This window comes from Orcinus orca, chromosome 21, assembly GCF_937001465.1.
Source record: "Orcinus orca chromosome 21, mOrcOrc1.1, whole genome shotgun sequence".
NCBI lineage: Eukaryota > Metazoa > Chordata > Mammalia > Artiodactyla > Delphinidae > Orcinus > Orcinus orca.
Window position 1 is genome coordinate 25,079,796 of NC_064579.1, and position 16,836 is coordinate 25,096,631.

General features: G+C 41.2%; 1 long non-coding RNA gene across 2 annotated transcripts in view; it reads right to left on the reverse strand.

The window, feature by feature from the left end:
• LOC117197414 (uncharacterized) overlaps window positions 1-16,836 on the reverse strand; it is a 307,865-nt gene that overhangs the window by 19,373 nt on the left and 271,656 nt on the right. For both annotated transcript variants that reach the window (XR_004478020.2, XR_007474633.1), the window contains one exon: window positions 16,277-16,362. This is a non-coding gene — a long non-coding RNA (uncharacterized LOC117197414). The remainder of the gene's footprint in view (window positions 1-16,276; window positions 16,363-16,836) is intronic.

Here is a 16,836-nt window from a genome sequence, read left to right on the forward strand (position 1 = left end):
ATTTTTTAACATGAAGGGGAAAGACTACAATCAAAAGGAAAAAAATGGTAGGAAACAGAAAAAAATGCAAGAAACAAAATTAAAAATAATCATCATATCCTCAATACATAAGGGGCGTGTGTGTGTGTGTGTGTGTGTGTGTGTGTGTGTGTGTGTGTTCTGTTTCTCTCAGGGGAATCCTAACTAAGAACTAAGACTGCATAGCAGGCAACCCTTCTGTTGCCTCTTTCTCTCTGTCTTGGTGAATGCTGAGCGCTGACTTGATCGTGCATCCCTGGTGGCAGCGTCTATTCTTTTGCTCCTCCAAGGCCTTCCAGGTCGGTGTTGGCTCAGCAGCACCACCCTCTCTGGCTCCCGGGCTCTGTCTCCAGCGTCCTCTGGGCAGCGGAATTCCACACAATGGACTAAGCACGTGATGTGACCTCACGACCTAAGGGAGCAGGCGGCTGCCCTCGAGTGCTGTTGGGGGAATGAGGCCATGGGTGTTGAACATCGCTAATTAAGCCAAACAGCCTTAGTTTTCGTACGTCAGTATTGTTCTCGTAAAGCAAGGTGGCAACGACATGTATTTTGCCATCAGATCATTGCTTCATGAGGACACCCTCATAAACTGCAGAACTGTAAAATTATTGCTCTTCTGATGGTAAAGATGCTTCTCTCAGCTGCTCATGTCATTTCCTCTTGAGCTCCGTTAAGCCTTAAGTGTTTAAGAATTTTGATACATCATCTCCAGAATGCTGTCCTGATGACTTTGGGAATCTGTCTATTGGCTTAGCCTAGAAATGCAATCCGAAAATCAATCTAACTTCTGACTTTGGTAACTATCTATATAATTGCATAAGACTTTTGTTTTACCCTGTGTTACCTACAACATGTCACTTTTCACACGAGTTACTAAAAAAAAAGATATGGTAGAAAAAACTGACATATTCACATTAATAATTGAACATCTAAGAACAGAAAAAGTAGAAAATAAAGGACGGCATTGTGTGCGTATGTGGGGGGTGCGTGTGTGTGTGTCTTGGTGTGTGTGGTGTGCTTACCACCCAAATTTGGTATCATGCCATTTCTTAATCTAAATTTGACATTTCAGGATATTCCAATTAAATTACACATTTAATCATCTGTCTTCCCAAAATGCCAAAAAATAAAATAATAGTATTAAGGATGACAACAGCAACTAGGTAGGGAGAACAGTGGAGCAAAGAAGCGTCTATGTTCCCGAAAGATTGGAAATGGATGGAGGAGTGTTAGCTGGCCTAGCTGGCCTGCAGAAGCGGTTGAAAGTGACTGAAAGGGAGTGAGGACCCAATCCCTCCCCCACCTCATGCTGCCAGGTGGCTCCGTCCCTGATGTCCCATTTCATGTGCAGCACACGCAAGAGATGGTGGGTTCCTCTTCTTAAAAAATGAAAACAGGCAGGCTCTCCAGGCCAGGCCAGTGGAAGGAGGAGGGGGGTCAAGAGATGGAGACCAGGTGGACTGGTTCAACATCTGTAAACTTGCAATGGGAATCACCCTCGTGCAGCCCTTCCACCAGCAAATCTCCAGTGAGATACAGTCACCCAGGAAAAGTACTGAAAGATTCTTCTATGGAGAAAGTGGATGCAGATAGAAAAAAAATCCTATAATACTGATACAGAGATTCCCTAACAAAAATCCAGTTTACCTGAAAAGTGAGGTTCCCCCAGTCAAAAGACTTATCGGCGCCCACAAAGCTTTTAATGACATGGTTAATGAAAGTCTCATTCTTAAGTATGAACCGAGCACTAAGGGTTACCAGACACTTACGACACAAAAGAGTACACTAAGTAAAAGAAACACAAAACAACTAAAACTGGAACTCCAAGGACACCAAGAACTAGAATTAACATTGTCAGAGAAATAAGGGAAAGTATTGCACCCATGAGACAAGAATCAACAGCATAAAGTGAACAGTTGGGGAACCCATGGGGACTCTTGGGAATGAATCATACGGCAGCTATAATAGAAACGTCATCAGAGGCCCTGGAAGGCGATGCTGAGGACAACCTCCATGAGTTGAATGGAAGAGTAAAGAAAAGATACAGGGTATTTTTGAAATCCTACTGGAATTGCAAACAAAATAGGGTAGAGGTAAAAAGAAGATTTTAAGTTTATTTATTTAATTATTTTATATTTTGGCTGCGTTGGGTCTTTGTTGCTGCGCGCGGGCTTTCTCTAGTTGTGGAGAGTGGGGGCTGCTCTTCATTGTGGTGCGCGGGCTTCTCATTGCGGTGGCTTCTCTTATTGCGGAGCATGGGCTCTAGGTACCCGGCCTTCAGTAGTTGTGGCTTGCGGTCGCAGTAGTTGTGGCTCGTGGGTTCTAGAGTGCAGGCTCAGTAGCTGTGGCGCACGGGCTTAGTTGCTCTGCAGCACGTGGGATCTTCCTGGACCAGGAATCAAACCCGTGTCTCCTGCATTGGCAGGCGGATTCTTAACCACTGTGCCACCACGGAAGTCCCTGTAGTGCCCTCTTACTGCTACTGTAAAAACACACTTATAAGATGCTTTAAAGCAACTGTTTCCCCAAGCTTTATTAGTGAGCTAATAAAATGAGAACAATGGGTCTAGATATTCCTAACATTTCTATGGAAAAAGTTACACCATTCTCATTCAAGGTTAATGATGAGGCTCTGGGTCATTTATAAGTGCTAAATTGGCCTGTGATGTTTTGATTTGTCAATAAATAATGACTAGACAGATGGACTGTAAGCCAGAAATTATGTATGAGCGACCTCGGTGATCAATCTCACGAACGTTTGTATAAATGACTCACCATATTATTCAAAGTCAAGGAGAGATTTGATCACTTATGCAATGGCAGCATAAAAGGACTAAAATAAGGTAGAATTAAGTATGAGGGAGAGAGAAATTGCATAAAGTTTGAAAAGGTGCTTCGTTCACCAATAGTTACAGTGACAGTATGATATGGTTCCCGTGGAATAATTTGCAAAAACCATTTACATACGTCATCTTTTCAAAAAATTTTGCAATACTGTAAGATAGGCAGTAAAGATTGTGCCCATTTTTTTCAGGTGGTAACTCAGAAAGGTTATATCACTGATAAATAATGAAACTGCAATTCAACTCCAGACCTTATGCCTCCAGAACCAGTTGGTCCACTGTTACGTTCTGTGGTCTCTCTGTGAGCCTGTGAGATACACATACTCATGACGCTCATATAGACACATGGCTTGGATAGTCACACATGCTTATTAGAAATATTTTAGGGTTCAGTGTGTGTGTATGTATAGGAAATATGTGATATTTTCTTTGGGGGAGTTATATTATTAATAATACACAACATGCCTGTATTTCGATTTTAAATTCAAATTTAATTAAAAATATTTTGTTATCAATTTGACAAGAAAATGAAAGTTGAAGGCAATTTTGTATGAAAAAAACTGCACTCCGGATTATGAGGAAAGTTTGGACAGAAATAGAATTCTCTGTTTACATATGCTCTTCTTTATTGTCTTTATATCAGTCTTCAGTGCAATTATTTCAACAATTATTTGTTAATATATCTAATGCTTTCGGCAGTTTCTGCTCAGAAAGCACTAGTCACACTACATCATAGTTGAATGCTTCAATGTTTATCTTTTGTTTAATGAATTTGACATTAATATCTGTCCTCAGAAGGCTTTCATTTAAGGAGGAGGAAAGAGGCAGGGAATCAATTCCTCTGCGGTGAGAGGTGGTCGGTGATGCAGGACATGCCTGGGGGCTCCATCATCTTGCTGGTCAGTGAATAATGAAGCAGATGGACGATGTTTGTGGGGGGTGCCTTCCAAGCTGAGGGGGCGCCACGTTCATGGGCTCATTGGCACATGAGGGATGCCGCATTTGGGTTCAGCGGGGCTGGAATGTGCCTAACGTGGTCGGATTGGATGAGCCTGCCCTGGCCCACTCTGCTGACGGCAGGGGGCAGGGGGTGAGTAGCACCGTACTGTACAAGAACCGGGGCTGGGGCTGCCATGATTTCTTTCTCTAGTTACAGACATGCAGATGGCTTGGAGCCCGGCTGTCAGGAGAGCTCATGCATTTTCTGAAAATGAATGAAGAGCAGAAATGATGTAATTGCAACCCTGTTGACTGTGGACAAGTCATACCTCCCAGGCAAATAGTCACACTGTGCAATTTTCCTCTCAGAGTGATGAACGTGGGGTTTTGAACCTGGGGGACACAGGTTCACACTGTGGCTGTTTCCACCTGTGCTGGAGCAAAAGTCTTCACAGAGGGCGGGTGAACAGCCCCCTTTGCACCCTGCACAGATGTGCGTTTCTCCTTAGTTTATTTCCTCTGTTTTAGCATGAAGGATGATACACGCTTGGAGTATTATGTTCTGAATTAAACGTTCCCCTCAAGACATTTATTTTCACAGGTCCCTTGGGCTAAAATCTTGTGCAAGAATATTGTGTGTTGATAAGACATGCTCTTTCATACGCCTTCCACAGAATAAATATAACCTTAGATCGAATCAGAAGAATTTTTTTGTTATTTTCCCTGTGCACTGAATCAACTACTCACAGAGCTGCCATCGCCTTGGGAATTCAACCACTTGTAGGCAGAGCCCACAGAGAGAGCCCACTGGGTTGTTGATACCTGGAACAGTGCAGGGGATCAGGTAAGGTAGGTTTTGACAGGTTTTCCAGACTAAAAATGATGTAGATTTTTGTTCAGTGCTTCATTGGAGTGTAATGTATATAGAATAAAAAGCATAAAGCTAAAGGAGATTTTTAAAAATATAATCTTCTTACAAGGTTGATTATATCTCTAGGAGTCATGGCTTTTTTTTCCCTAATAAAAATGCTTTTTTCTTTTAACATGTATGGTTTGAAATCAATGACTGTATCCTAAAATATGCGTGTATCAACAGTAGTTGTTTTTCTTACTGCTGAAGTTTGAGAGTTCTTTCTGTATTCTGTATACTAGTTTTGGGTCAGATACATGGTTTACAAATACATCCTCCCACTTTGTAACTTGTCTTTTCATTCTCTTAACAGGGTCTTTCCCAGAGAAAAACATTTTTAATTTTAATGAAGTTCAGGTTACCACATTTTCCTTTTATGGACTGGGCTTTTGGTGTCAAGTCTAAAGACTTTTTTACCTAATCCTAGATCCTGAAGGTGCTTTTTCCTAAAAGTTTTATAGTGTGGCATTTTACATTTATATCCATTTTGAGTTAATTATTGAATAAGGTGTGAGACTTAGGTTAATATACACATACATATTTTATAGATGTCCAATTACTCCAGCATCATTTACTGAAAATGTTGTCTTGCCTCCATTAAACTGCTTTTGTGTGTCAGTGGAAAATCAGTTTGGCATATTTGCGTGGATATATTTCTGAACTCTCTATTCTGTTCTGTTGATCTGTGTGTCTGTTCCTTCACAGATACCACTGTCGTGATCATTGTAGCTGTATAATAAGGCATGAAATTGGATAGGTAGATTCCTCTCCAATTTTATTCTCCTTTTTCAAAATTGTTTTAGTCACTACAGTTCCTTTGTCTTTCCATATACATTATTGGAAAAGCTAAATAAAATTCTTGTCTGATTCACCAACCTTAAAAAAATCTGAATGAAAATATTAGCAAAACAAATGAAACAATACATGGAAAGAGATCAAGAATTGGGAAGAGAGGCTTTTTTTGAGCCTTGCTGCACTTTCTGGAGTAAAGGTAAACCCCATTATTATGCTATTAGGAACCACATGTTGAAAATGACGAAGTCACATGATGGAGAAAGCCCGGGTCCCTGAACCATGATTTGGAGAACTTCTAGAAACTGGAATACTTGCATTAGGAGAAAATAATATGGTGTGAAATTACTGAGGATCCCAGAGTTAATAAATGATGGAGCTTAATTCAGGAGCTTACTGTTAATTATGGAGGAAAAACAAGCATGACCAACAATTGGAGCTAACAGTTTTCAGTGGGAGGTGTGCAAGAGGTGAGATGTGGAAAGAGGTAGAAGATTGCACAGCAAAGGACACCGTAAACAAAACGAAAAGACGACCCACAGAATGGGAGGAAATATTTGCAAAAGAAGCGTCCGACAAGGGATTAATCTCCAAAATATACAAACAGCTCATGTAGATCAATATCAAAAACACAAACAACCCAATCAAAAAAATGGGTGGAAGATCTAAACAGACATTTCTCCACAGATTGCCAACAAACACATGAAAGGATGCTGAGCATCAGTAATTCTTAGAGAAATGCAAATCAAAACTACAAAGAGGTATCACCTCACACTGGTCAGAGTAGCCATCATCAAAAAATCGACACACAATAAATGCTGGAGAGGCTGTGGAGAAAAGGGAACCCTCTTGCACTGTTGGTGGGAATGTAAATTGGTGCAGCCACTATGGAGAACAGTATGGAGGTTCCTTAGAAAACTAAAAATAGAGCTACCATATGATCCAGCAATCCCACTCCTGGGCATATATCCAGAGAAAACCATAATTTGAAAAGATACACGCACCCCATTGTTCATTGCAACACTATTTACACAGCCAGGACATGGAAGCAACCTAAATGTCCATTGACACAGAAATGGATAAAGGAGATGTGGTACATATATATTGTACAATGGAATATTACTCAGCCATAAAAAAGGATGAAATGCCATTTGCAGTAACACAGATGGATCTAGAGATTGTCATACTAAGTAAGTCAGACAGAGGACAAATATCATATGATATTGCTTATATGTGGAATATAAAAAAATGGTACTGATACCAATGAACTTATTTATGAAACAGAAGTAAGATGTAGAAAACAACGATTAGCAGGGGGGGAGAGGGGATGGATAAAGGGGAGATTGGGATTGATATATACACACTACTATATATAAAATAGATATCTGATAAGTACGTGCTGTGTAGCACAGGGAACTCTACTCAATACTCTGTAATGAGCTATATGGAAAAAGAATCTAAAAAAGAGTGGATATATGTATATGTATAACTGAATCACTTTGCTGTACAGCAGAAAGTAACATAACATTGTAACTCAACTATATGCCAACAAAAATTAAAAAAAAATTGTGCTGGTGGCTTCTGGTTCTTGCGTTGGGTGGTGGGTTCACAGATGTTTGTTTTACTTGTGCTTTAAAACCGCAGACACACACATGCGTGCTACACCCCTTCTTCCTAGCCCTCCTTCACCACCCCTAAGTCTGGTGATTGTTCCCACAACCTCTTTTTTTTTTTGCGGTACGCGGGCCTCTCACTGTTGCGGCCTCTCCCGTTGTGGAGCACAGGCTCCGGACGCGCAGGCTCAGCGGCCATGGCTCACGGGCCCAGCCGCTCTGCGGCATGTGGGATCTTCCCAGACCGGGGCACGAACCCGTGTGTCCTGCATCAGCAGGCGGACTCTCAACCACTGCGCCACCAGGGAAGCCCCCCACAACCTTTCTTACGTAGATTTTTCCAAAAACTTTATGATACAGTCATCATTGCTTACTTCTTCCTTCTCTAATTAGTCTATAATTAAGAAACCACAGCTTATTAATTTTTTGGATACCCAATAATACAGTGCCTGGCAAATCGTAGGTATTCAGTAACTGCTACCTGAGCGAATCAACAGTGTTATCCTCAAAGCAGATTTAGCTACATTAAGATACTGTCGCTATTCAGAATTCTTTAAAAAAACCTTCAGTTTAGCAAACAAATATTCCATATTCACACTTAAGTGTAGACATTAAGGTAATCTTTTCATAATCTACAAATAAATAGGCCACTTCTAAAGTGCGTCCATAAAACACATATGAAGGTTGAAATCTCACACTGTGAGTTTATAAATAAGTAATAGGGTTTATTATTGATTATGGACCATGAGTGGAAAGGCCATTCAGTGTCACAAAGAAATACTGGACAAATCCAATCCCTGTGTCACCAGCGTTTACAGAGCTTTCATTGATTTTCATTATAGTGCTTGAGGTTTTGCTGGATTAATTAGTACTTCTCTTAGAAAAAACAGATCTTATGTCCAAAATCATCCATTTCCTCTTCCTTTGGGAAACTGATATTTAACAAGAAAATGACTGAAACGTGCTGAGATTATTACTTGATGTGAACTCAACCCTTCTGTGAACCACTGATCTCTTTTTCCATGTTTAGTGGAGGAAAATGGTGCTTAGATTTTTTTCAACATGGAACCTGGAATTTGTAGGTATTTTGTTTGCAATTTCTGCAGTATTGGTGCATTGGGACTTGAATGGCACAAAAGTTTTTAGTGTCAAAAATTGATTAGTTTGAGAAAAAATATTAAGCCCGTGACAATAATGCTTGTTTTAGAGAGCAAAACATACTTCTACATGCCTGGGTCCAAAAAAGTTGTCAGTCTAGGATTTTCAGAGACCCTTAGGTAAATTACAAACAGTTGGGTTGTAAGTTTTCCATCTCAGGGATGATGGAGTTATTGATCAAAAACATAGTTAGAAACTTAACCAGAAAATCAAATGATGTTTTCCTCTTTTTTGAAAGGAATGGAAGCCACTCCTCACCCAATTTATATATTGGGTAGAAGCTAGTGAAAAGGAGTCAGTATGTGTATCTCTCTGAGCAGAAACTTAAAAGATAATTAGGCCACAGCCTTATGGAAACTCTTCACACTGCAGCTTTGAATTCTAGGCACTTTGTATGCATTGACCTTTATTTGAAACATCACTGTCAATTGTGATGAGATATATTACAACCAGCATTTAGCGACCATGATATAAGTGGGTTATATTCAATCTAGAATCACAGTAGCTCAGACTTCAAAAACCCTGAAATTCATATTGAAAAATCACCCGTGCCCTGGAGGTAACAGCTAAGCCACTGCTGTCCCCGCTAAGTGAGAGGAAACTGTGTGTGTGTGTTTGTGTGTGTGTGTTTAATTCTCTCTCTGCTCAGTAGAGAAATGCACTTGCTAAGCCAGGAGCTTTGTAAAATGTGCACGTGATGTGCTGAATTGCTTTGGTAAAGAGGAAGGTACCTGGAGATGCAGCAGCCACACGGTCAGTGAGCACAGAACACACTGGAATCGCCAACGTGCTCTCTTCGCAGACCCATCGGACGTGCTCTAAGGCAGCAGGAGGTATGGTCTCCGCGTGGAGGAGACCTTCGACGGGGGCATGGGCTCTGCGGCCCCCCAGCTGCCATGTGGCTTCTGGGTTTCAATTTTGAGGGAGGGGGGCTCTCGGGGTCTCCCTGTGGGCACTCTGCCACGTGTGCTCAGGGCCTGACAACACTGCAGGAGGCGGCCCTGGGGCTCAGCTCCCAGTGAGGTGGATTCAGGCCCCAGCCCCTTCCATCCCCTGCTCAGGGAAGACCCCGCTCTGCCCGGTGGGCACGGAGCAGCAACAGGGCCCAGAGCGTGTGGGTACCTGCCTTCCATAGAGCACGCTCACCCTGATGGACATGGGAGGCCTTCGGGGATGGCCAGGAGCACGGACTTGAGTGGGTATCCCTGCACTTAATTCCTGAAAAATTCCCATGGCCCAGGGGCTGTGGGTTTGACTCATGGGGTCCTGATTCTGTCCTGTGATGACTCAGGTAGAGCTGCTCCCAGACCTAGAACTGACCTAAGAGCCTATACCTGGCTGTACTCAGTTCCTGAAAGGGTGGTTGTGAGACACATTCTATATCCTCACAGATTTATATTTTTGATCCTAGAGAGTTGTTATTTCCATGAACGTGGGGTGTGACTCTCTCAACTTTATGTTTTTCAATTCTTCATCCTTTTTTCATGAAACTAGCTATCAAAAAGTTCTTAAGTCCTCTAGAGAAGTAATCTTCAAACTGGTTCCATGGACACTGTCCCAGAGGTCTCCAGTGGAGATTTAGAGTTCTTCTCTTTTGTTTTGTTGTTCTTGTTATACTGATTAAACTGTTTTTTTCCCAACGATTTTTCCCCAGTGATTATTTGCCTGTGAAAGATGTTTTACTAGAATCAATATTTTTAAAATTAGAGATTATGAACGTGGTTGAAGATGAGGAAAAATAAATGGAAAAAGTTTAAAAATTACTGCTTAACATAAGCCAGTCTATTTATATAGCATACTCTAATGAATATTTTTGAACTATTTTATAGAAATATAAAATCCAAAATATATATTCTGTTTTTAAAAATTATACCTGCAGTTCAAATATTTTGACAAATGAATTCTTAGTATATGATTTGTTTAAAATATGATTTGTTATTCACGTAAGATTCCATTTGTAGAAGCACAATTATAATGCATTTATCTGGAATAATTTGTAGAGAAATAAATACTTAGAAATCAGGGTACTAACATTGTGCTCTTATCTTTCTGCAAAAAAAGTAGAACAAGATGAAGTAAAAATTTTTATCAGAGTTTACAATTAAGATTTTTTGAGAACTTCTGCTGCCAGTGTCCTTGTCCCCACGGTGAGCCACAGCCACCGCCCGCTTCTGCAGGAGACCCTCCAACACTAGCAGCCTCTTAGATAGCCTCATCCACCAGAGGGCAGACAGCAGAAGCAAGAAGAACTACAATCCTGCAGCCTGTGGAAAGGAACAAGATAAAACCCCAGAAAAACAACTAAATGAAGTGGAGACAGGCAACCTTCCAGAAAAAAAATTCAGAGTAATGATAGTGAAGATGATCCAGGACCTCGGAAAAAGAACAGAGGCAAAGATCGAGAAGATGCAAGAAATGTTTAACAAAGATCTGGAAGAGTTAAAGAACAAACAAACAGAGATGAACAATACAATAACTGAAATGAAAAATACACTAGAAGGAATCAATAGCAGAAGAATGGATAAGTGACCTGGAACACAGAATGGTGGAATTCACTGCTGTGGAACAGAATAAAGAAAAAAGAATGAAAAGAAATGAAGACAGCCTAAGAGACGTCTGGGACAATATTAAACACAACAACATTTGCATTATAGGGGTCCCAGAAGGAGAAGAGAGAGAGAAAGGACCAGAGAAAATATTTTAAGAGATTATAGTCAAAAATTTCCCTAACATGGGAAAGGAAATAGCCACCCAAGTCCAGGAAGCGCAGCGAGTCCCATACAGGATAAACCCAAGAACACGCTGAGACACATAGTAATCAATTGGTAAAAATTAAAGACAAAGAAAAATTATTGAAAGCAGCAAGGGAAAAACAACAAATAACATACAAGGGAACTCCCATACGGTTAACAGCTGATTTCTCAGCAGAAACTCTACAAGCCAGAAGGGAGTGGCATGATATACTTAAAGTGATGAAAGGGAAGAACCTACAACCAAGAAAGTTATAAACAAGAACAGTCACAAATAACACTATTTATTGACAGTATGTATGGCCAAATCCCTTTCACTTTATCACTAATCTTAACTTCAAACTTTCAAAATAGGTACATAGTTTTACCCCAGAATAGCCCAAAGTTTTGGGCTGCCAGTCATACATCTGTTTTGAGATTCAGAGATGTTTAGTTACTTGCCCAAGGTCACACAGCCAGTAACTCTTCACAGAAGAACTTAAACATAAATGACGGAAGCTAAAAAATCATGCACTGCCCACACTGAGGCTGCTTCTCATGGTTAAAGCTGATTCACACATCAAAGCTTCTCTTGTTAAGGGTTCACACATTCATTGATTTATGTTTTAATTTAATAAAATCTATTTAGTTGTTTGCTGTTCCAGGCATCTGCTCTAATACACTGAAGGGAATTATGCTGTAAGGGAAGGAGATTTTATAAATTCATGCACACACACATACACACACAGGTACACATGTACATACATATACACACACGTACACACACACACATGTACACACACATATACACGGTCTTCCACGGTCATTGTTGATGTTTTAAAAACGACATAGAAATCCTCTTAAATAACTTTTAGAAAGCTCGTGGAATTTCATGCAGATGTTGGGACTCAGATCATAAGAATTGAGATAACTACATTTTGGGCAAGTGATCGCTGAGTGATTTTCTAAAAGAACTTGTCAACTCAGTTAAAAGTGAGGTTGGGCTTCCCTGGTGGCGCAGTGGTTGAGAGTCCGCCTGCCGATGCAGGGGACGCGGGTTCGTGCCCCGGTCCGGGAGGATCCCGCGTGCCGCGGAGCGGCTGCGCCCGTGAGCCATGGCCGCTGAGCCTGCGCGTCCGGAGCCTGTTGCTCCGCGGCGGGAGAGGCCACAACAGTGAGAGGCCCGCGTACCGAAAAAAAAAAAAAAAAAAATCAAAGGGATCAGTAGAGAAAGTTTGGGGCTGCCAGTCACACATCTGTTCTCCTATCTTCAACAAGGAGTAACATCTGTGGGCCTCCGTTTTCTCATACGTCAACCTAATGATCACTGTGATTCCATCTAGCTCCAAAGCTCTACTGTTCTGAAAATGAAAAACGATGAAAAAACTAATGTGAGACCACAGAACGTTGCCATACACGATATTTGTCATTTCTTCTTTCAACAGGAAAATGAGAACCTACATGTTACCAGTCACAGTGATGAAAAAAAAAGAATAAGCAGTCACAAGGGAGATGACCCACAAACAAGCCACGGAGCAGTCTTCAGAGAGTAGTGGTTATTACAGAGAAAGGATGAAGCACTGCAGCAGCAAAGAGCTGCGCGTTAGACCTCCGGAACCCACTCCCTCCCATCTCGAGTAACTGAGGGTTCGTGCCCTTTGACCAGCATCTCTGGATTCCCGCTCCCCCGCCCCACTCCCCCAGGGACGCCATTCTGCTCTCCATGAGTTTGACTATTTTAAATTGACTGTGGTGATTATTTCATAATATATCCATATATCAAAACATCAGGTTGTACAATTTAAATATATACAATTGTTATTTGCCAATTATACCTCATTAAGTCTAGGGGAAAAAACCCAACTGCTCTTTAAGATTTCCTGATTCCCTGTTCCCACCAGCTTTCCTGCTCCTTTGTACTGGTACCGTTTATCTGTTCCCCCCCCCGCCCCTTGCTCAGGACAGGAGCCCCTGAGTACCTCGTAAAGGGACAGAACATAACTTCTTTCCCAAATAGAACTGATGATTTGATCCACACTGAACATAACTATGTGAAGTATCGGGACATCAGACGCTCCATGTTTCAGTGTAGAGATGGTTTAAAAGCCAGCCTGAGGTCATTTAGAAGACTGTAATTTATGATTCTGGATTCTAGATTCTAGAATACTGTCAATTAAGATTTGGGCTGCTGTAAACATTAAACAGAAAAGGGGCTGAGGAATAACAGGGAACTTGGGACACGGGAACGTGTGTCCTAGTTGTTTATGTCAATCTTCAATTTTCATGTTTCTCTGTTTTCTATATATCATCTGTAGAAACCATCTCAGCTGGTTTCCAGTTATTCTGACAAATTTAGAATCTTCAGCTGAAGTCCACTTGATCTGAAGAGCCAGCATGTACAACCTTGCCCTTTGCTCATTCCTCCTGGAGCTGTCTGGGGAGACCAGGGCCCCCTCTCTCCTGGGGCTGCCCCGAGTCCCCTGGGCTGCCTCCCCTCCCTCCCAAGGATGCTTTGCTTACTAGTTACTCATGACCCCAAATCCTGACCACAGAGGGTAAAAGTGGATCTTTAGAAATATTTTTGTAGTTGGCTGATCTAGTTCTCTTACAGCCTGATTCGAATACATCGGGTTTATTTTTTTCTAAAAAACGTGTTTTATGTGGTTCATTTCTAAACTAGAGGAGAGGACTAAATGAAATGCCTTTGTGGTCCTTTCCTATTTTCTTCTTAGTTTATGCAGTAAAATTTAATATTTTAAGAAGCTGCCTTGAAATATTCACATAAAGTAATGCAAATTTCCATATAAAGCAGAGAAATCCAACCCAATCCAAGTGGTTTTTTATAATACTGAATTTTCTAAGTCATTGTTTGCCAAGAAACCTATTCAATTTTTTTTCTTTTTTTACTAAAGCTCATTTATTTCAAGAGCAGATTCTATTTGAATCGGCCATCATTCTTCTTTTTCCACAAGCACTGAATTTTGTTAGATGTTAGGGTGGTGACCTGGTTACTGATACTGCATTTATTGTCAAGTTTAGCTCTGGCTCTGACACTTAATAAATAACAGTACAATGTTATGAAAGAAGCCTAGGATACAAACATTGCTTATGGAACTGCTATTGGAGTCACAGTTTATTATTAATTTCCTGTTTACAGCTGAGAGACCGCCAATGCATGGTTTCCCTGGGAGAACCGAAATATTAGCGACACCGGGCAAGCAAAGTAGGAACGAGCCGTCATAAATCTCACTTCCTTGTCCAGCTGTGACACTCTGCCTGATCCTCCCTGTGACCCTGTCACAGAATGTCACATTGCAGGGGTTGGGACACACAACACGCCTCACCCTCCACAGCCCCAATGCCAGGTGGACTGACATTATCTCCCGTGAAACTGATAGGATAAACATTCTGAGGGAGGGTTTGGCAATAACTCACAATTACTTACTTAGAGGAAGACATTGAAATGTCATCTTATTAAATGTATTATATTAAATGTTTCTTTGGGAATCTACATTCAAAAAGATTTTTAAAGCAAACTGTAGTCTGAATGCACAATGAAATGGAGTCTTTGAGGGTGTAATTTAGCGCAGGGCACCCGTGACTGCCCATGGGTCTGAGATACACCGAGACTTCAGCCCTTAAACGCAGCAAGGGGGTCTCCCAGGTCTCCGTTAATGCCACGTCTAGTGCACGTCTAACCGTGTGGGCCTCGGTGTCTGTTTTCCAGACTCAGTGCCCAGCGCCTCCTTAAATAATCGGGTTCTCCAAAGTCCAATGTGGTTCTCTTGCCCTCAGTCCGTACTAGTTTGCGCCTTCCTTTTCCTAAGCCCTTGGTTTATTATTAAATCTCTCAACGTGACATTCACGCCACGAACTCTATCCCCTGATAACTCACTTTGACATCATAGATGCCTGCGCTAAGCCGCTGGCTGTGTTGGTGAAGGCATATTGCTCTTGCATTATGTAGTGTTTAATCTTGGTAGTAACATGACGGGTCCCGGTAAATAAATCACTTCATGCTCTGATTTAATTTCAAATGCTGTTTCGGTTGGAGTGACAAAAACTTCACTTTTGATTTATAGGTCTAGTTTCTACCTCAGGAATATCCCTCAATTTATTGGCTACCAGTGACCAATGACCTCAACTCAGTCTTAGACTGGATATGGTAGGACAGTACAGTTAGATTTTCTTTAAAAAATCTAGCCCATGTATCATATATAAATTCAGATATGCTTCCAAAATACTTATAAACACTCAGTGCCATTTATAGAAAGAAAAACGAGAATGTAATTTTCTAAAATACCATTATATTGCCAGTCGCTTCTCCCAAGCTGCAGATATTTAAAAGACCTCATTTAATATGTAATTATTGTGCTTTTCTCACATGAGAGGAAATACGTTTTAATGGCAAACAACTTTCATTGAGCAATAACTAGAACAAAAGCAGATGATGATGAGACCAATGCTATTACGCAAGTTGTTCCAGACATCTAGTTTCGGAAAAGACATTTATGGTGAGCAAGGACTCAAACAATGGTGAGTGGGAATATTAGAAAACCTGTAACTTGCCAATACCTACCCCACGCAGGTCACTGGTGGGAGGGGCATCTCACACCTGTGTGCAAACGAGGCCTGAAAATTGAGATCAGGTATTCTGCAGCCAAGGGCCGATGCTTCCTGTCTCTAGCCAGCACCCCACCTGTCTCGTCAAAGGTGTCTCCACCTGCTCTTAGCATTTTTATAGCACACTGCTGACACAAGCTCATTCTGGGGACCATCAGAACCTGCTCTCACACCTTCTCTCTTAAACACAATGTGTTCGTCAGCTCAGGCGGCCACAATGAAATACCCTAGACTGGGATGTAAACAAGAGGAATTCATTTCTCACAGTTCTGGGGTCTGGAAGTCGAGATCGAAGTGCCAGCAGGGCTGCTGTCTGGTGAGGGCCTCTCCCTGGTTTGCAGATGGAGGTCTTCCTTACATGGGTCCTTACATGGTGGGGGCAGGGGCGGGGAGTGGATGGAGTGCTCCAGTAGTCTCTTCCCCTTCTTATTAGGGCACTAACCCCAATCCTGGGGGCTCCACCCTCATGGCCTCGTTCACCTCAATGATCATGATCACCTCCCAAAGGCCCCTCCTCCTAGTACCATCACCCTGGGGTTAGGGCTTCAATCTGTGGGTTTTGAGGGACACACACTGATAGCACATGGTGCTCCTCTCCGTGTGTCAAGGTTCCCACCTCCTTCCCTTGTAGCCGGCCTTACTACTCACTGTTCATCTCCCAAGCGCTGCGTCCATAGCTTCTGTTTCTTGCCATTGCTGTATTGGTACGACACTTCAATAGAGCATGTTTCTTTCTGAAATATAAAATAAGTACAATTTTTGCTAAAGAAATATTAACTCATATTTGCACTAAAAGTAATTTTGATCACACCATTAAATAAATTTCTGAATACATATTCTTGGCTACAATTTTCCTAGATAGCTTGACTTTCTAAGGACAGTTCATAATATTCCTTTCAATCACTGAGTTAAGTATTCTATCAAAATTTGTAATTCTGAGGCCTGTGTCTGACACAGAAATTAAAAAAAAATATCCAAATGGATGATTATTTGAGAAATTAATATTATATGGTTTATCAGGGCAGAATTTTTTCTCTTCATTGCAGTTAACCATAAAATTAATGAAGTTATTCTTAATCATGTCTCATAATTTCTTTGTACATACATTTTTTTGAACTTTATTGAGATATAATTGACCAATCAAAGGTGTACAGCATGACGATTGGATATACATAATGTGAGATTATTGCTACAGTCAAGCCAATAAA